Source organism: Parasteatoda tepidariorum, chromosome 5 (assembly GCF_982258835.1).
Source record: "Parasteatoda tepidariorum strain Cologne lab strain chromosome 5, Ptep-v5.0, whole genome shotgun sequence".
Taxonomy (NCBI): domain Eukaryota; kingdom Metazoa; phylum Arthropoda; class Arachnida; order Araneae; family Theridiidae; genus Parasteatoda; species Parasteatoda tepidariorum.
Window position 1 is genome coordinate 122584946 of NC_141759.1, and position 22090 is coordinate 122607035.

Here is a 22090-nt window from a genome sequence, read left to right on the forward strand (position 1 = left end):
AGAAAAACTGAACTAATGGGCGCATTTTTACGTAGTATATGACTCAATCTTAATGGCTCAAGGGTCAAATTTTTAATATGCTAATTAATTAGTGCAGATGATATTTCCAGTTACGAAATCTGATACAAAAACGCAATTTCTCTGAATAAACATTTTGTCCTCTACTGATTTGGATTCCGGACCCATAAAATATGGGGGTGGGGATAGTCAGAATCAGGAAAAAAATGTTTCAATAATTTGATCAGGAGAGCTGGCCGAAATTTGAACCCTGGAGCATTTATTTTAATTTTTGTGTATTTTGTCAGATCTCTAGAACTTTTTAAACAAAGTGAATAATTTTTGTACTCAATTATGCAATTCATTTATCCAATGACAATTCCATGCAACAAAGTATTTTAAATAATTATTTATCATCTTATTTACTAATGTTTGATAAAAGTTCGAATCGTCAGGTATACGAAGTTATACATAATTTTAACGAAATAATTTTAAATTACCATGTAGAAAATTTCAACGAAATAGACAAATAGTTATAGAGAAATCTGGTTTTGAATATAAATTTTTTTATAAAAAAAAAAAAAAACGCGCACTGATTCACGTTTTGTAAACGGGTCAGAATATTGACTCTTTATCATACAAATAAAACACGTAACTCAAACAATATCTACAGTCCAACTTTTCTTCAATCCTTTCGTTATTAAGTTCTTTCAACACAAGCATTATCGCTATTCACCGTGATAAATATTGCAAAGCTGAAAAAGATTGCATGTTTTAAATATTTGAAGTACTAAAACAGAATCGTCAACAGTTTAATTTTTAACAATGGCTAATGCATATCCCATAAGAAATATTCTTTTTTTAAACGTCTTTTCCCAACAAATGAATGAAATTTCTTGAATCATTTTTAGGAAGGGAGGTTAAAATTTCTCCTCGAAGCCGCTATCCAAATTTTAGAACCCTGATACGCAAACGATTCTGGATTTATAGGAGGAATACACGGACACAAACACTTCCTTTTATTATTAATGTAATGTTCAAACTTGTTCACATTAATTATTACAATTTGTACAATTAAAGAAAGAAAATCGTAATGTCATTTGTTTATTTTTAGAATCAAGTCAATAAATATAGCCAACCAATTAGTTAACAAACTTTTGAACTTTAACCGCATGAAGCAGTATATGATCTCATTACCTTGGGACAATGAGGAAAATACTTGATTCTGCTCTTTAACGGAGCAGTTCGGTTAATCTGCAAATTATCTAGATAGGGATTTTCGATTCTGACATCTTAGTTTTCATAATGTTAGGAAATTTAAGAAAGAGGACAAAAATATTCCATTAAAATACAATCATTCTATTACTTTTACGACATTGATGTAATGATTTTAATATAATGATCTTTAATTTTCCCTCAGGATATCAAGAAAAATTAGCAAGAAGGCTTGTAAAGACCCATCTAACAGTCATTAATCTGTAGGTACGGTAACTACAGGTAAGTTTTACTAGCTTAAAAAAATATTAGGCTCTATGTATTCAAAAAATAGTATGATACTCTTCGTAAGCTTACTGATAATTCTTAATTTTAAGGTAAGTTATTTATTTTTCCTGAATTTCTGCTTCTTATGATATTCAAAGTAATCGTAAGAAGGCAGAGTGACTGATCTAATATTGCCGTTTTTCTTCGGGAAAAAAAAGGCAACATTTTGTCCGGTTTTTTTCCTTCTTTTTTTCCCCGTTTGGTACATTTTCGTCCGAGGGATCCCGTCTCACATCGCCGCTTGTTAAGTCGAAAAATTCATCATTACTACGTTTGCGTTACATGCAACGAAATTTGGTCGTTCCGTCATCTTATTGCGTTTGCGCATTCATATTTTGGTTACTCTTTTTTCACAGTATTTTCCATTTCTTTTTAATTTTTCTTTGTGTTCTAAGACTTTTACCACTTTTTTTTCTCCACTTTTCTTAATCTTTTTTCCATTGTGCTTTTTCCACGTTTTATTTTTTTCATTGTTTCTTTTCCAATTTTTTTTTAGCTTATTTTATAATTTTTTTTATTGATGCATTTTAAAATTGTTTATCATTGTTTCTTTTCCATTTTCTTCCCATATGTTTTTCCTGTATTTTTTTTCCATTCGTATATTTTTTTTTCGTAATTTTTTCTATTTTTTTTTTATTGCTTTCTAATTGCTTCCAATTTCTTTTTCTATTCTTCCATTGTGTTTTCCCGATTCTTTGCAGCGTTTATTGTCTATTTCATATTTGTTATCCATTTGCTATTTTCCATTCCTATTTTCCATTATTTCAGTGTTTTTTTCCAGTGGGTTTTTTCCATTCTGTTTTGTTTCTATTTTTCCCTGGTGTTTTTCGGATTCTTTGCAGTGTTTATTTTCTATTTCCCATTTGTTATCCATTTTCTGTTTTCCATTCGTATTTTCCATTATTTCAGTGTTTTTTCTATTTTTTTCCAGTGGGTTTTTTCCATTGTGTTTTTCCGATTCTTTGCAGTGTTTATTTTCCATTTCCCATTTTTTTATTCATTTGCTTTTTTCCATTCGTATTTTCCATTATTTCAGTATTTTTTTCTATTTTTTTCCAGTGGGTTTTTTCCATTCTGTTATTTTTTCTATTTTTTCCATTGTGTTTTTCTGATTCTTTGCAGTGTTTATTTTCTATTTCCCATTTCGTATCCATTTGCTATTTTCCATTATTTCAGTGTTTTTTTTTTCTATTTTTCTCCAGTGGGTCTTTTCCATTCTGTTTTTTTTCTATTTTTTCCATTGTGTTTTTCCGATTCTTTGCAGTGTTTATTTCTTATTTCCCATTTGTTATCCTTTTGCTATTTTCCATTCGTATTTTCATTTATTTCAGTGTTTTTTTTTTCCTTTCTGTTTTGTTTCTATTTTTCCCTGGTGTTTTTCGGATTCTTTGCAGTGTTTATTTTCTATTTCCCATTTGCTATCCATTTGCTGTTTTCCATTCCAATTTTCCATTATTTCAGTGTTTTTTTCTATTTTTTCCCAGTGGGTTTTTTCCATTGTGTTTTTCCGATTCTTTGCAGTGTTTATTTTCCATTTCCCATTTTTTTAGTCATTTGCTTTTTTCCATTCGTATTTTCCATTATTTCAGTGTTTTTTTCTATTTTTTTGTTTTGGGTTTTTCCATTCTGTTTTTTTCTATTTTTTCCATTGTGTTTTTCCAATCCTTAGCAGTGTTTATTTTCTATTTCCCATTTGTTATCCATTTGCTATTTTCCTTTCGTATTTTCCATTATTTCAGTGTTTTTTTTTCTATTTTTTTCCAGTGAGTTTTTTCCATTCTGTTTTTTATTTCTATTTTTTCCATTGTGTTTTTCCGATTCTTTGCAGTAATTATTTTCTATTTCCCATTTCGTATCCATTTGCTATTTTCCATTATTTCAGTGTTTTTTTTTCTATTTTTTTCCAGTGGGTTTTTTCTATTCTGCTTTTTTATTCTATTTTTTCCATTGTGTTTTTCCGATTCTTTGCAGTGTTTATTTTCTATTTCCCATTTTTTATTCATTTGCTTTTTTCCATTCGTATTTTCCATTATTTCAGTGTTTTTTCCATTTATTTCCTGTGGGTTTTTTCCATTCTGTTTTTTTTCTCTTTTTTTTCCATTCTGTTTTTTCAATTCTTAGCAGTATTTAGTTTCTATTTTCTATTATTAAACTTATTATATTTCAGCTTTTCAGGATTTGCTCAATTACCCCACATAAATGAATAAGTGTGACTTATTGGAATCAGCCAGATTAATTCCAGCATTGCCTGACTCCTTTTCGTGAAGCAGCATAAGGAATGGCAGCTTTTGAAAGATAAAGACTGTAAGTAGAAAGTTCCATCCTTATTTTTCTGTCTTAACTGTTTTATGCATAGTAATTTTTTAATTTTACGCACCAGTCATGGAACAGTTTTTTTTAATAACTTATTGGAGATTCTAACTCTCTTAAGATCTCCCAAAAGACGCCCTTCTTAAAAGCATCATCCTTAGTGCAAAAGGATTTTAACTTCCCTCCCCCCGTCTACTTTTTAAAGAAATTATTTTTAAAAATGATCACAATCAGAATTTTTGAACTCCATATAAATTCTATTAGTAATTTTTACCATTTTAAATGAATAGCTTCTCCAGTAAAAGATTTGGTTTCTATATTTTATTACTTTAATTTTATTTATTCATGCCAGTGAAAGATTTTAACTTATTACTTATTAATTTATTATTTAACCTAACAATGTTGGTAGGTTATAATAAACTATAACGAAATAATTTCCATTTGCCTATTTGCAGGTTAACTTCACTCAACTTCTGCTTCAAAAAGTTGCCCGTTTTAGAAAATCGTTATCTCGCTCCCGCATCCCAAAAATTTTCGTTAACTCAAACAAAAGTAATGACCAAAATAGGTTTTAGATAATTTTTAGCCCAATTTAGAAAGTCATTTGGCCAACAAAAACTTTCGATAAATCACCCAACAAAAAAGTCTGACTAAAACAAGTTTTTCAACCAGAAGTTGTAATTCTGCCTCTTGAAAATCATGAATTTATCGTAAATTTTCGTAAGCGCATTCGTCTGAAAGAGTTACGTTAGAGCAGTGGTTCCCAAACTTTTTTGACCCATGGACCCCTTTTTATAGTCAAAACTTGCCCACGGACCCCCAAGTGAAAAACTGCATATATGTACGGTATAAAAATTACAAATTAAAAAAAAAAGAAACTTTTTGTTGGAGAACTATTTATTGAAATTATATCTTTTGTTTAAAATAAAATAAAAAATTAATGACTTGGATGAACTTGATGAGATTTCAAGAGTGTATTTATATCCGGCTCAATGTTTGTGAGCACTGATTTCTAATCATTTATATATTATTTTTTTTGTGTTGGGGTTTATTACGGCACTGAAACTGAGAGAACAATATCCTCTTCCCAAGTTTTGTTTATACAGAAAAAGTTTTGCAACAAACGCAGTTTTACGATTTTACTTTTGATTAAAATTAATTGTTCATCTTATAGTTTCAAATTAGTTTCGTTAAGTTCGGCAAATGTACTGAAAATAGCCAGAAAACCTCGGTATCTTTCTACCATTGCCGGAGTACCGTCAGTAGCTACAGAAATGATATTAGTCAAGGGTATAGCTTTTAATTCAGTCAATAGCGTTTCACCTTTCGTATCGCTTTCCAAACATTTAGCAAATAACAATTCCTGGTAAATTTTTTATTCTTTTACAAATCTTACATGAGCTAAAAGTAAAAGTTTCGTTTCCAGGATAAGTGGACTCGTCAAGCTGAATAGAAAATTCAGATATTTTTAAGTACTCACATAAGGAATTTTCTAGACACTGAGATATTTTGTCAGTCCTTCTTTGTGCATTATTATTGCTCCCTGGAATTCTTTTTACAATATTGAAAGCTGGTTTGTGCAACCCGGTGAGTATTATCTCACTTACAGATAGTAAAATAAGTTCTTCAATAGTGTTAGACTTTCCGGATTTTGCAATCATGTAATATGTAGAAACATGCGAAATTATGAAAAACATGCAATCCATCGTCACCTCGCTCAGATGTTGTCCCAATAAATTGTTGCAGTGACGATGTTTACAGATATTTTTCTTTGACTGTTTGAAAAATAGTTAAATCCTTATCTTTTTTGTCACTATGGATTTTTATCAATTCTTCGTTAAGCTTGGAATGTTTCATTGAATCAGTTATAGTTTTATTACATAGAAGACACATAGGTAAAGTACTATTTCCTGGTGAAGAAATATAGATATACTTCAAATATTCCACACTGTATTTTCGGCGTTTTTGTTTCAACTCATTCATACTGTTATCTCTTACAAAGGGAACAAAAGATATAAGAAAATTTGTAAATTAACTGTTTAATTTGTAACAAACCACTGTTAACAATTATAAGCACCCACCATTATTTATTGTTTACTTAGGATATAAAAATCGCTACTATTTTATTTATCTTAATTTCCATAATAATAAAGACCAATCACAATGTTATTATTTTATATTAAACCTCACGCGGACCCCCTGACGTTGTTCAGGGACCCCTAAATCAGTTTTTTTTCACGGATCCCCTGACTGGTACCACGGACCCCTGGGGTTCCATATGGACCACTTTGGGTAACACTGCGTTAGAAAGTTATAAATCTAAGTTGAAAATTTTTGAAGATGTTCATCAATGATATTGTATTTTAAAAAAGTTCATTACAAATTAGCTATAAGAAAGTACATTTTACGCGTACTCTACGCATGCATTTGTGGTGCATGTCTATGGGTTTACTCAGCCAAAATTTTTTCCCCCGGACTGTTAAAAAAATTAATGGGAAACTTTATCTGATTTCTGAACAAATAATCACAAGTTTGAATTTGAGCTCGGAATGTTTGTATAATTTAGTAACTCGTTCGTCCAAAACAATATTTTCGTTAGCCCACCCACCAAAATAAGTTACGTCTTAAAAACGTTTTAGCCAATTTCTGACAAACAAAGTTTGAATTTTGCCTTGAACGTTAACTTATTGTAAGCCCATCTAAACCTAAATTTTACCCATTCTCCAAAACTTGAATTTTGCCTCGAAAACTAAGCCCTATATTTGGACGTTGTTTAGCTCTCATTTGTCCACCGAATATCTACTCTCACATCCCTCCTATAAAAAGTCTTACTCAAAGAGAATGTAACTACAATTTATTATGAAAACACAAATTTAAATTTTGCCATTAGCCTACTTGTAGTAACTTATTATCCTATCAAAACATATCATTAGCTTCCCCATTATTAAACTAATAAAGTATTAACCGAAAAAAGTTTTGCGATTTTTTTTTGCCTTATAACATGTTTAAATATTGCATCGGAATTCAAATTCATTATAGAAAATCGTTAACCAAACCTTTATCTCTCCAAAAATACTTTTGACAGGGCCCATCCTCTCACAGAAATTCCATCCTGCTTGTGGGGCAAAGGTCATATCAACGGATATAATCCATCAATGTGTCAAAGGGGGAAATGTATTGTTACCCAGGTTAAAATGTTTGATTGTTTTCCATTGATAGACCAACATAATTATGATGGCAACCATCCATAATTCCATCGTGAAACATATTTTTGATGGTAACCAACAAAAGTAACCATCATCCTAATGTATGAATTCGGACTGATTTATGATGGTCCAACATAAGAATAGCAACTTGTTTCGATTGTTTTTTATGCTAAACCATCACGAATTTCCATCATGGTATCTTAGAAATCCAATGTTGGAAAGATCATTCTAATGTAGAAATTTGGACTGATTTATGATGGTCCAACATAAAAAAAACAAACTGATGGTATATTCCTGCGAACCAACAAGAATTCTAATTAAAGCATCATGTAAATGTTTAGTTGGAACCATCATGAACCATCAAAGGGGTTGCTAGCTGAAACTAGCAAAAATCATCAAAATTATTTGATGGGACCATCAAGAATTTTGACTTGGGGTATGAAGGACATGGGGATTTTTGAAGGACAGACTCACGAATGTTGACTAATGTTCATCTCTAAACATTTGGCGAATGAATCAGGTTTAAAATTAGAGTTCTAGCAACCCTACATAGCTATAGCAACCCTTAAAGATTATACCACCACGTGTAGTCAATATTAGTAACCTCGTGTAGTTAATATTGTAATAAAATAGAGTAGATAACTTTCCATAATTCGAAGTTCGACAAAAAATTATAGAACATATTAAACATCTCTAATACTTCTATTCGAACTTAAAAATTGAGTCCCGCAGTGAACTGATCATTAAGACACGGTTCCCAACAGATCACCGAAGTCAAGCTTCACTTGCTGCGGTCAAGGTGCGGGTGGGTGATCACTTGGATTAGTCTGTGTAGGGACCGAAGGGTGTGCGTTATGGGTCCTCGTTAAACTGTTCCACCGTAAAGTGCTCGACTTCGAGTGCAGGTCGTCGGGCCACCGAAGCGGGGGTGCCATCCCCTCGACAGAGGATCAAAATTGTGATGGCATGTCTTCAGATCATCCTCAGGGATGTTTCCCAAACCGTCGCTAATTGCCCATTGTGCAAATTCTAGTTCGACGTAAATGAACTACAAAAACAACAATAAAAAAATAGAGACCGCTTGTATTTGTATCCATAAAAAATGGCTGCAATAATTTACACAATGAATGAACCACCATCAAAGTAATGGCATCCCTGGTCAAAATTCTTGATGGCTCCATCAAAACAATTTGATGGCTTATGTTGGTTTCAGTGCAATTCATGATGGTCCAACATCATTTGACGGTCACCATCATTCACCTTTTTCTAATATGTGTTCATGGTTTTTCATATGCCAACAAACTTCAATTTTTTCATGTCGGAAAATGCTACTTGAATGCTTTGATGGTTAACCATGAAGAGAAGTTTGATTCTCCATCTGTGATGATCCATGATATTTCCAATTATATATTTTTATGATGGTTTAGTGGGAATTATTGTTGGTTCTCAGGAATCAAAACAGTTTTTTTTAATTGTGACCCATCATAAATTAGTCAGAATTCTTACATTGGGATGATGGTTGTTCATAATAGTTTCAGCATTTGATTTCTAGGATACTGTGATGGAAATTCATGATGGTCCATAATTTCTATGATGATTTAACGAAAATTCTTGTTGGTTCAGGAGGAATATACTATCTAAACATTTTTCTTTTCATGTTGGGCCATTGTATATAAGCCCGACTTTTTACACTGGGGTGATTGTTACTTATGTAGGTTACTATAAAAAATATAATGGTTCATGATGGAATTATTAATGCGTATCATCAAGACTATGTTGATCCATCATTGGAGAGCTATTAAAAATTTTGACTTGGGGAAGGCTGAATTTAGTAGTTTCGCAGCTATCGTTTCTTATGATTTTAAAATGATTGGTTACTATAAAAAACCAAAAGAATAAATAAAGAAAAACAATTAAAAATAATGAAAAATATGACAGTCGAAGCTTACGTAGTCAGGGGGTACCAGCCCCGGAAGTCGTAATTGCAAAACCTTTTCGATCGACAAATGTCTCAGTTGCTCTCTTTGAACACAACTCCCTGGATTTTGCCAAAGTCCAGGTAGAGAAAATACAATAAAATTACAAAAACAAAATACAAAAGTATAAAATCTAAACTAATACATAAGAATGCAATGCACAAAAACTTACTTGAAAATAAATCCCAAAACCAAAGTACACAACTGACTACCGAGCATCAACTAATTTGAAATAAACGAAAAAACAACGCTCCCAAATTTAATGAGTAGAAGGAATTAAAAAGTCGCCCTCATTATTGAAAGAAATGCTTGACCGGAGCAACTCTGTCAAGACTTCATCATGCCCTATTAAAAGAAAAGGCGAAACTAATAGTTTTCAATCTTTTTTCTTTAATTTTAAATTAAATATTTCAGAAATTAAAAGTAAAACCAAATTTTACTATAATCAATAATTTTTTTTATAAAGGAAATCAAATGTTAATTTTCCAAATTTTTCAAAAAATTACTTGTTGCCTCTTGAAAGCTCCCAACATGATTGCTAATTTTATTAATTTTATAAGATTGAGAAAAAAGTAAATTTTTGAAAATTTTACTGCATAAATTAGTTTTAAAATTACTGAAAAAAAAACGAACTCTAAAGCCAACCTTTTATTATAAACACCAATTTTAATTTATTTATTAACAATATCGAATTTAAAATCTAAATATTCAACATTTAAGCAATTTTCAGTAGTCTGCTTCAAAACCAAATCCTTAAGATATATATTAAAAATGAAATCATAATTATCACAATTAAATAAAATTGAATCATTAATATACCTAAAAGTCTTAAAATCATTAAACTCAAAAAATTTGGCTTCAAAAAAAGTAAAAAAATATTAGCAAAAGCTCCAGAAAAAGAATTACTATGCGAAGTCCCTATATTTTGTTTATAAAAATCAACACCGTAAAAGGAACATCTTCAAAAAGATTAAATTTACAAATTTCTAACCAATAAGATTTATCAATATTTTCATTAAATAAATATTTATCATAAATGCAACTACAAATATCAAATATTTATGCATGAGGTATACTGGTATAAATGTTTTCAAAATTAAAAGTATTAATGTAAGAAACCACGCTTTTGTTAATAAAATTCCAAACATCAACGTTACTAAACAATACTTTTCTCACCTTTAATTTTAAGCAAAATAGTTTTAAGAATATTAAACTTTTTACTGATACTAGAATTATAACAATTTTTACCACACGCATTAAATTTAAATTTTACTGGATTTTTATGAAATTTAGCAATAGGAAATAAATATGGAAAAGTAATTCTATCCAATTTAAATTTTAATTTTTTACTAAAAGCAATAATCCTTTTCTCAATAAATTTTTTATCTTCCCTTAAATTTGAAATAAGTATTATTAGCATTATATTCTCCAATAATTAATTTTTTAAAAAAATATTTACGCATGATACAAAAGTTATTAGATGCTTTATCAACAACTGTAATAATAAGCTTATTCTTAAGCATTTTTATCTCTTCAAACAAATCATAATTGATAACGGTACCACTAGGATAAAAACAAAATTTGGAATTAAATGAATAATATTTAACTTTTTCCACAATTTCTGTCTTCCATTCTATTCTGTAAAACACTCAACGGGCCAATGATATTTCCTAGAAATTTCGGCAATAAAAAAAATCGGATCTCTTTTAACCGATAAAATAAAGTCATCATTTTTCATTTTAAACCTTGTTCTGAATTTTGAACCTCTACTCAAAATACTAATCAAATCTTGATCTCCAACGATCTCTAAATTTCCGGTAATAACATAACCATAATCTTCATCAATGTATTGAGAAAATTCGTCTTTATTGCAAAAACAATCAGACGTTGAAATATAATTTAAATACCGAATTAAATTATAATTACATACCTTTTTTCTAAGAGTAGAGGAATATTTATAAGCAACTTTAAGTTGTTTTAAAGGATAAATATCAGAAAAACAATGAAAAACCTGTGATGTCCTAGCAATTTCAAATTTTTAATCATGAAAGTTAATAGTACAAAAAACCTTCTGAACAATTAAAACTTTTCCAAAAAGCATATCAATTTTATCAACACCAAGTTTTGATTTAACCAAATCCAAAACAATGTAGTTCAGTATCAAATTTTATTTTGTTCCCAAATTTAAAAAAGAAATTTTTAAGAATTTTATCTTTAAATCCAAAAATATATTTCCTAGTAATAAAAATATTAGTCAGGTTAACACAAAAGTTAAAAATTTTCAAAAATTCATCAAAATTAATAGATTTATTAACCTTTTTACCCTTACCTTTTTTATATCTATACTTTGAATAAAAAGATCTAGGAAAATTAAAACCTTTGAATTTATCATCAATACAAAAATCATCAATATTAATAGTACTTTCCCCACTTACTATTCAAACCTTAATTTACTATTCAAACCTTAAGGAAAAAGAGTTTTAATACTGCTAATATAAATATTTTCTAAATCAAGCCTATTATCTACATTTTCCATAAAATCCAAAATAAAAAGAGTAACAATATCAAAATTATGAAATTGAAAATGTAAAATTTTTAATCTGAAGTACCATTATTATTATTATAAAAATCTTTATAACAAATCAGTGAGAATTAATTTTCTTATGAAATTCTAAACTAGTCTGTGCAATATAACACAAATTGCAACAATTACATTGAATTAAATAAGTTATAGTAAAGCATTTACAAAAAAAAGACATTGGAAAGGCAATCAATTTGTGAATTTTCAGCAAAAGAACAAGATTTTCAACTTTTATTTTTGCATTTTTTTAAATTTTTTAATATTTTTTGATTTATTTAAATTCAAAATTTGACTTAGTATCTTTTTATCCAAAGTAATCTCCAAGTCAAGATTAACATCAGTGCTCCTTATTTTGGCGCGCGACGAGTCCTGCGCTATGAAATAATTATGAATAGTACTTTGCATAAAATTAAATTTAACCTGAACAGCAAAGAATCAATTAGACAAAAATTAACTCGAAACCTAGACAAAGAACAAAACCCCATGACTTTTAAAGATTAAAACCTTTAATATTTTAAAAATACTTTAAAGTGTTGTTTCTAATTGCTCTATTATTTTGATTTCTTATTATGGTTACTATCAATACAGTAATCATATCATGGAATTTTTGAATTTGGAATTGGGGAATCATCAATTTACAATTCAATCAATTTCAATCAATCAATTTACAATTACATCAATTACAATCAATTTACAATTTATTTTTTCTCTTCATTTATTTTTTTCTTTCATATTATTGAAATCCTACTTTTATGTAATTTGACTAAGAAATTCTTGAAATATATTAAAACTCTTAATCAAATATGATATCTATTACAAAGGAATACTGACTAACTGATGCTGTTTATTTTTTTTAATGCAATATTACTATAGGAATTTTCTATATATTGATATTAATCTATTAGGAATTGTTTAGTGTTCTATTAATTAAATTGTGTTAAAAACTTTAAAGACTTTGTTCTAAATAAAACAAATACGAAAAATAGTATCTAGTTAGTATATTGTAGTATACTATAAGGACCACAATTTCTAGATTGCGGCTAGCCCCCAGATTTTAAAAGTAAGAAATCCATTTCTGTAAAAAAAATTAATTTTCATTGCGAGAAAGTTCGTTTTAGTGTTCGATTTAGTAACTTAATTAATAGTTAGCACTAATTAATAGTTAACACTACTTAATTAGCGAAGTTGAAATCACCCATTAAGATTGGAACTCTTAATCGAAAACCAATGAGATAGATACTTACTTCGTGAAAATCCGATCATTAGAGCGAAAGTTATTCAGGTTGTATTTTTGCTCAAGGTACATATATCTATTTAATTCGTTCTTATGTGGAGGTGGATAAATCTATTACTACACTTTCAGCGTACCATAGGATGTTAATTTTTTTTCCCTATCCTAATTTATTGTCAAACGCCCGGTGGCTGAATGATAGCGCTTCGCGCTCTTTTTCCACAGGTCCTGGGTTCGATCCTCGGGCAGAGCAAGGTCGACACAGCCTTTCATCCCTTCAGTGGGTCGGTAAAATGAGTACCAAGCATGCTTGGGAAATAAACACTGGGGGTTCCGCATTCGACTGACCATCTAACCGGAACATCTGCTCCTGCACACCAGAGCCCAAAGTCAGGAACTGAGATGGGCACATTAGGCCTTGGCCCTCTATAGGTCTGCCATGCCACTGAGTTTAGTTTTTAATTTATTGTCAATCCCACAAACCTCAAAAAGTTTAAACTTCATTTATATGTTTGAGAAATCATTTCTAAATTTATTTTTTTTGTGCAATATTAAAAAACGTGTTAGTGTCTAAGTGTTTCCATTATTTTGTCCAACCCCTGTATTTAATGCGTTAATACAAAATTTTTGCTACTATTAGGAAAGAAAAATATCTTCTGAAAGTACAGAAATTTTCTAGTACCTGCAGGATATGTTTATAATTTACAGCAAAAAAAATGTGATGACCCTCCTGTTTCAATGCTCAGTCCCCGTTCAGCTGTAAAAAAAATAATAACTTTTGAAAAATTGTAATTTAATTAATTATTTCAAGCAATATAATTCAAAACATAAATGACATTTCTACACACAATTCCTATTTGAAAAGCAAAACCATGATAGCTCCATGTAATTCTCAATATTGCATTTTAAAAAAAAATTGTCAATACTTAATTATTAAATTGCTTTCCAATGAAAAATAATAGTTAGAATAAGGTAAATGTTTTTTAAAGTAATATGTTTAATATTGCAACAAAGTGTTTGTACATTTCTAGGTTTTAGAAGAAGTTCTATGAGCTATTATTTTTATGATTGAGTGGCAACAGTTGCGGCAGTGGTTTACTCAGTGTGAAAACTCCTACCGTCCGGATCGCACGCATCTGTGACTTCAGAAAGCTTTCGGTACGTATTCTTAACTCTCAAAAAATTTTTAGAAAAAAGCACACAAATATTTCAATATTCAGCATTTTAAAACTCTGAAGTTCCTATAATTATTAGTGTAAAAAATATTTTGAGCTACATTGAAAAATTACCTTTTCGAAGAATTGATTCGATATTAGAGCTAATTAATTGAAATATTATATTTAAGATTATTGGTCGGAAAAACTACATTATTTTTGTTGTTTATAACGATTACTGTGTTACAAATGTAGTTAACTGCAACTACAACTACTTTTTTTTTTTAAATGTAGTGACTACAAACTAATTCAGAATTTAGTAACTACTTCACTACTTTAAGGAAATGAACTTTGCCGGGGAACTTAATAGAACCTAAGTTCTAAATTGTTTTGAATAACAAATTGGCTCACATTAAATATAAGGGAATAATTAAGAAATATTTATGTTCACAAGAATGAGTTTGTTTTTCCAAAATATTTTTTTTAATTTGAATTTATTCATTTAACCTTCAACTTTTTATACCTATTTCGACATCAAATATTTAATTTAAGAAATACGAAATTATCAAATAATTGCGTCTTTTGAATTGTTTAATGCTTTTTCATTTCCTCTTAGAAATTAAGTACATAAGAAATACGTTTCGCTTCTTTGAAATAACATGAGTGTTTTATTAGTGTGCATTCGTATACAAAGGTGTGACCAAACTTATTATCTATTTTACGTAATAGATATTTTAAATGCTAGTTATTCGTGATTTTAAATACGTAATTTCTGTGAAAGCTCAGCTGCAACCACAGGGTCATTTTCATTGCTTCCAATGATGGACCTGCGAAGACTTGCACCAATCAAATTCGAAAAATTAAATAAGTTAGAACCGTACTTTAATTAAGAATGATCATAATTTAATTTTTTTCTCTTCTATGATTGGTCTACTGTATCTTTTAGGGGACAAAAGTGACCTAAAAGTGAAAATTAACTTAAACAACAACTAAAGTTAAGTCATTTTACCATTTTAGGACAATTAATTTTTAAGATACATTATTAACATAATATTGAAATACGATAGGGTTTTTATTTGCATAAGTTGAATCAATTGTTTCAAAATAAACTATTTTCAAATATCTGTCTTGGACCTGTCATCTTAGTGCAACTATTTTGCATAAAACTAGACACTTCTTATTTGCAGCTTTGAAAGTTAAAAAAATCTCTTGTCAGATCTACTAATAAAATTTTATTAATGTTTATACTTTTTAATTTTTAAATAAGTTCTGAGCAACAGAGAATAAGGACTAAATTATTTAGTAGACTCCAATACTTAATAAGTTCTATATTTTATTGCTCATTTAGTTCCTTTTTAATTCGTAATTTAGAGTCCATTTATTTTCAGTGTGATAAAATTTCAATAATTTATTATTATGAATGTTTTTATCACTCTATTTTTGACAAGATGTCGAAAAATGTCTGCTAAGGGTTGTCATACGGAGCATTCTGTGTGCAATTTTTAAAGTTTCAAATTTTCTTGCTTTTGCTCACGATAACTCCCGCACCACCATCTGAATAAATAAATGAATTTTAATAATTCATTTATTTATCCAACATTTATTATCTTCATTTTTCCAACATTCAATATCTGTCATATAAGAAGTTTCATTTCTAAGGTGTTCTTAAAATATTTATATTTCCATTCAATGTTATAAGTTAGAGCATGAAAATCATTTTAAGAATTTGAAATATATTTTTGAGTTCAAGAAATACTTTCACTTGGTTACCATCACTTACAAAATTAAAAATTTACTCACCACCACCTATTACGGCCTCTACACCACCTAAAAATAAATATTTCAAGATAAATTAAATCGAATAACAACAGTAATTTATGTAAACCAGGGATACAATAAAAGTGCATAAAAAATTTTAAATATTTATCTAATTGGAAAAAATAGTCTTCTATAATTAATTAAAAATTTCATGTTCCAGCATTCTATAGCTGGTACAAGAATTTTCAAAATTACTAAAATGTTCTCCAACATATTAGACATAGTTATCAATTATATCATAAAAATCATTTTTAAAATTTAGAATATATTTTGAAATAAAGAACTTTTTTTGCATGGTTCAAAACATCATTTACAAGCATTAAAATTTATTCACCGTCCCCTACCCCCTAAACATGCTTCCAAACCACCTGAAAATAAATTATTCAATCGTAAATTAAATCGAAATGACAGCAGTATTTTAAATAAATCAGTGATACAACGGAATTGCATTGTGTATTTCGTATAATGAAAAGTGGACTCTTTTTTCTTCTTTGATACACAGTTTAAATTTCATTATAGAGCTCTGAATTCACAAAGTATATTTGAAAAACTTTTTTCAATATAATAAATAAAACATTATGGAAAATATTTAAATAGAAAATTCCACATTTCAAATTTTGGTAGAGCTTGACATTACTAACTCTGATCGTAAATTTTAAGTAAAGAAATATACTTCAGATATATCTTAAGTAGCAATAGCCGCTACTGAAAAAAGATGGAACATTTAGAAGGGAATAAAGTTACATATTCGAGTGGTCTGCAATATTTTTTCAAATAAAGTAGTACATGACTAGGTACTTGATGAGAAAAGAGTCGAAACCTGTAGATTATGTTTTGTTACAGCTTCTTGATTTTAGTAATGATTTATTTTTAAAAACAATGTTTTTTCTCTCAAAACAATTAGTAAGAGAAGCAATTAATCATGCCGAGCAAGTATTAAGAAAATCAAAATTGAACATAATTGCAATTGAGCAATTGAAAATTTTCTTTTGAAAATTTTACTACCGAGTACAGCGGTCAGTACAATCCTGGAATCCACTAGCTGTATTTTGTATTTTTAAGATGGATTTTGAAACTGAAAAAAAGAGGATTTTTTTATCACTGATATTTTTTATGTGTTCAGCGCTTTACAAAAATTATTCTAAAGAATACATTAAATCATTCCTGTTTGTTGAAAAAACTAATTTGTTTTAGCATATGATGATTTCACTAAAAAAGGCTGTAAGTGCTGAGGGGATTAACTAGAGTTGGTTTAGTAAAGTAAAAATTTCATCATGACATGAAAAAAATTACGTGAACTCATGGACTAATAGCAGGAAATATTTTAATTACGCGATTAATTTAGCGCTTTGTTTGAAAAATTCGACTTTGGAAATGTCTTGTATTGTTAACAAAAAGATTCTTATTTAGAACTAAAACTTACTTTTTGTCTTTCAGATTCTATTCTCTCGAATCCATTCAGCAATGCAAGAAAGTTCCTTTGAATAATGAGCACGGTAAGATTTTTACATTTAATTACACTTTTTTAAATACTTATAACTGTGAATGCAAATTATCTTACAACAATGTGTCATTTTGACAATTCAAAACACACTTTTAAAAACTTGATGTGTTCAATTAAGTCCAGATTATCTTACAACAATGTGACATTTACACAATTCAGAACTTTTAATACTTGATATGTTAAATTTATGTCGATGGCTTTATAAACATGGGTGCCACTCTTCAATCCTGGGGATTCAGCTGTTGCTCGCTTATTGTAATTATTCAGGTCGCTTATATTCAGCTGTTGCTCGCTTATTGTACTGCTCTTTTCACTTTTTCCAAACGTTTTGAAATGCTGACCAAAGTTAAGATTATTAGCTCATTGGGATACTCTAAGAAATTTGTTGAGCTTATAGATTAACATTTTAAATCATCCTTAATCAATGATAAAGAAAAATATTCCTTTTACAACGATAATCTTTATCATTAATTACTTATATTCATTATCTAATGATAATTTCAATAAGCTCATAAATTTATAGCCATTTAATGAAAAATGTTGAGCTCATATAATTAACAAGAAATATTTTAGGAAGTCATCAACTCAGTGTAATTCAATAAAAAATTCTGTTTTTGAATAATGCAGGAATTCCTTACTAATCTCAGGTTTGCAAGTTACCTGAATAATTACAAGTTTTGGATTATTTTATAAAAAATTATAACTTATAAGAAACATTCAAATTTTTGACTCGAATAAAAATATTGCTATGCTAATATTCATACTTAAGTAATACTTATTGCATACCTTCCTATTTGATGAATTGCAATTTCAATTCAGGTGTTATTTTTTTAATAACTCAAATACTAGACCGTTTAATTAATGTAATGTGAAAAAAAATCCTTTTAAAAAATCGAAGGTGCACCTGCCCTGCGACGTTCTGTCTAGAAAAATATGAATGCTTACAAAATTTTAAGTCAGTTATTGATTTTCGATCTCTGCTCAGCACTATTTACTGATTTAATTTTTAAACTATATCGTTTTCATACGCGCTGAGACAAGAACAAAAATATTTTTTTTAATAGGAACCAGTTTTTCACAGCAAGCTAGCTATATTAAGCAGTAACTAAAACATTTGACTCAGTTTAGACAGTACATTATACATTTAATTAATAATAACAATCATTGTAAATGTAATTCGTTTGTCTCTTTAAAAAAAATAGAGGCTATTTTGCAATGACAATCGACCAATTCTTGAATTTTTTAGTAACTACTTCACTAATTTAAGGAGACGAACTTTGACGGAGAACTTAATTTAAACTTATGTTCAAAATTGTTTTGAATAACAAATTGGCTCACATTAAAAATAAGGGAATAATTAAGAAATATTTATGTTCACAAGAGTGGGTTTGTTACTCCAAAAAAAAATTTTTTGTTTTTAATTTATTCATTTAACCTTCAACTTTTTATACCTATTTCGACATCGAATATTTAATTTAAGAAATGCGAAATTATCAAATAATTGCATCTTTTTAATTGTTTAAGGCTTTTTCATTTCCCCTTAGAAATTAAGTGCATAAAAAATATGTTCCGCGTTTTTGAAATAACATGAATGCTTTATTAGTGTGCATTTATATGTGAAAGTGTGACCGGAAAGTGTGAAAGTTATGATCTATTTTACGTAATAGCTATTTTTAATTTCTAGTCATACGTGATTTTAATTACGTAATCTCTGTGAAAGTTCAGCCGCAGCCAAAGGCTCATTTTCATTGCATCCATTGACGAACCCGTGAAGATTTGCACCAATCAAATTGGAAAAATTAAATCCGTTTGAACCGTACTTTTTTTCTCAACTAACGATAAAAATAGTTGCTATTATTTTTATCGTTACACTGCTTGTTTACACTACTCTAAACACTACGAAAAAGGTAGCGACTACAGTAGTTTCACTTGTAGTGCACTAGTTCAAACTACTGTAAGAAATATTTGTTATTGTCTAAAACGAAATGTATCCTCTTGTTAACGTTTTTAAATGGTGTGAATAGTTTATAGGCATTTTTTACACTATCTAAGATCACATTAATATTTTTTTAAATAATTAATTAATATCTTAACCAAAGTTTGCCGATAATTTCGCTGGTCTTTGTTTATTTAAGAAGAAAGCTATCTTAAATTGTTGCACTAGTCATTATGGACGTATTTACTCAGCCCATTATTTATAATGGAAGTTTTTAAAAAGGGCTTGATTTTCCCTTTTCCAAAATAAGATACTTTTTCTTTACCATGTTGATTTTCGCCATGAATTATGCAAAAAGACATTGTTATATTCAACGTTTTCGAAATTAATTCGACCCCTATCAGGGGTCTGTCCAGACATTTTGTGAAAGGTCCGTTTTTCGTGAAATTGTAAAAAAATTACTCACATTCTTTCAACCAGGGTCCGCTTTTATGAATTTGTTTAAATAGGGTCCGTTATTGCAAAATTGTAATTGTAATTATTGCAAAATTACAATTATTTTAAATTGTAAAGATATACAAGATTATGCTCAACACTGTAAAATTATAATTAAAAAAATTAAATTTTAAAAAATAAACAACAATTGCTGCTTCTAAATTAGAGATGCAACATACAAATATTTGGTATTTAGCCTATACTGCTGAACGCAGAATATTAATTTCCGACGAATAATGGAAGAAGCGTCTGCCGAAGACAAAACTTAATTCGTTTATATCCATCTTTCTTATTTTCTGCCCTGGAAAGGGTTTATTCGATTAAGAAAATTTGTCAAGGGTTCTATTAAAGGAAAAATCATTTTCTGAAGGGTCCGTTTTTAAGTTAAAATATTTTGTGAAGGGTCCGTTTTTAAGTTAAAATATTTTGTGAATGGACCGTTTTTATGAAAAGATATTTTGTGAAGGGTCCGTTTTTATGAAAAGATATTTTGTGAAGGGTCCGTTAACGGACCCAAATTTCTTCTAAACAGACCCCTGCCTATCTACTTCGTCGTACTGTTGGGCCGTAGTGTATGAAAAAAAACCGTACATGTTTGATGAAATACTTGGGGGTCCGCATGTGCGTATACTGAGCTGTATTCGGTGGGAAGGATTTTTGTCCTCTCATGTGCAACTTTGCTGTATTTTGCAAGAGATTCTCAATTTCGGACTTCAATTTCCACCCTCAGGAATCGAACCGCAAAAAATCTCTCGAACTTTTGCTGATTATGAGAACCAACTACACAGTTTCAATTTTTTTTCCCTAATAGCGATAGAAAATTTTATTTCTCTTGTTAACTTCACCGTGGATGACGCGCCATCGTCTTCGCCATTGGAAAGCAAATGGCCTTCCCGTGATATTCTGTTTACAGTTCAGTACCCTTATCTTCGAACTTGACTTTGGGATCATTCACTAATTACATATTTCCATGTGGATCTCCAGAGCATTGAAGAATCCTAAAGCTTCATCACCTAAGAACTTCCATCTTTCTTTTATTCATTAAATTTAAGAATTACTTGAGAATTTTAGGATTAATATTTCCTAATTCCGTCCACCAATTGCATAAATATTTCATAAATATTTTTTGTACTTTAGTACTTTTTTCCCATTGGCAAAATGAATCTTTTTTTGGATTTCAAGGCTTCCCCACTTTTCAGCTTCAATAATCTAGAGTAATAGTAAACAGTGCGCATGCGTTGCTGTGGCAACCGTTGCTGTTTGATAATTTTTTTTAATTCTTTTGTTCACTTTTAATTTTGTTATGCGTTAAGTTGTTGAGTTTGTTTTTGAGATATGGGACCAGAGAGATTCCATTAGTATTTCTTGAGTTGTGTTCAAACCAGATCGTTTTCATTACTAATTCAGGTGAATATCACAAATGAAGGGAATCCAACCTGATTGACATGGTCCAAAAAGTTAGAGTAAAGGCAAGAAAAATTTGATGCCGAGACCTGAACTTACCGAGATTAGTAAGTTCAGGCCAAAGAAACCGAGGCCAAAGAAGCACACAAACGGAAAAATGAAAGTATTCCGTTCACAAACGCAAGCATCCCTCACAAAAGTACCAAAGTGGTTGAGAGAATTGAACCTTACCGAATGGTGACTATCCGAACCCCTTTCATGTAAATACGGGAACTGGGTGTTGATCACCAGTTAGAGATAAAAGGATCCATTTTCAGTAACTTGCACAAGACCGTAGAATGTCTTCCATGATTCATTCACGATTCATTAAAAAAACTGAGATTTCAAGTCATATTTCATGTATGAACTTGTGAATCCGAAGCGGGTGTATGATGCAGCTTACAATCTCCATCAAACACCATTGTACTAATGCGTTATTATTGATCTCGATTGGCTGTTCAATGTCTATTCAGTCATGAAAGGAATTTACACAGAATGTTTCTCAGCTACATTCAAGTGTGTCTGAAAAATTGTGTACAGAGCAGTTAAAGATGTCCAAGATGAAAACACAGTGAAGTTCCCCAAAAAATTAGACTACAGCCATTTTGCCAATGGATAACATGTGATCGCTTTGTGGCGATCATAATTCTTTTCATTTTGTAGTGAATCGTATTTCAAATTTTTATTAATTATGGTATTATTAATTTTAAAATTTTCAGTACTCTTAAGTTATTTTATGAGAACTCAAAAATAATTAGAGGCAATATTTAAAAAAAAGTTTGAATTGAGGGGTTTTTAATATTTTAAATGCAGCAAAAAAATCCAATAATTAGTTATGTAAACAAATTCAGATTTGTCATTCCAAAAAATTTTAAATAATATTTTGAGGATTTTTTT

General features: G+C 29.4%; 1 protein-coding gene across 3 annotated transcripts in view; it reads left to right on the plus strand.

Annotated features, from left to right (window-relative positions):
• LOC122271685 (uncharacterized) overlaps positions 1-22090 on the plus strand; it is a 48822-nt gene that overhangs the window by 10618 nt on the left and 16114 nt on the right. For all 3 annotated transcript variants that reach the window (XM_087165036.1, XM_087165040.1, XM_087165035.1), the window contains exons 2-4: positions 1418-3843; positions 13875-14001; positions 17253-17311. The gene's annotated coding sequence lies outside the window, so the exon portion shown is untranslated. The remainder of the gene's footprint in view (positions 1-1417; positions 3844-13874; positions 14002-17252; positions 17312-22090) is intronic.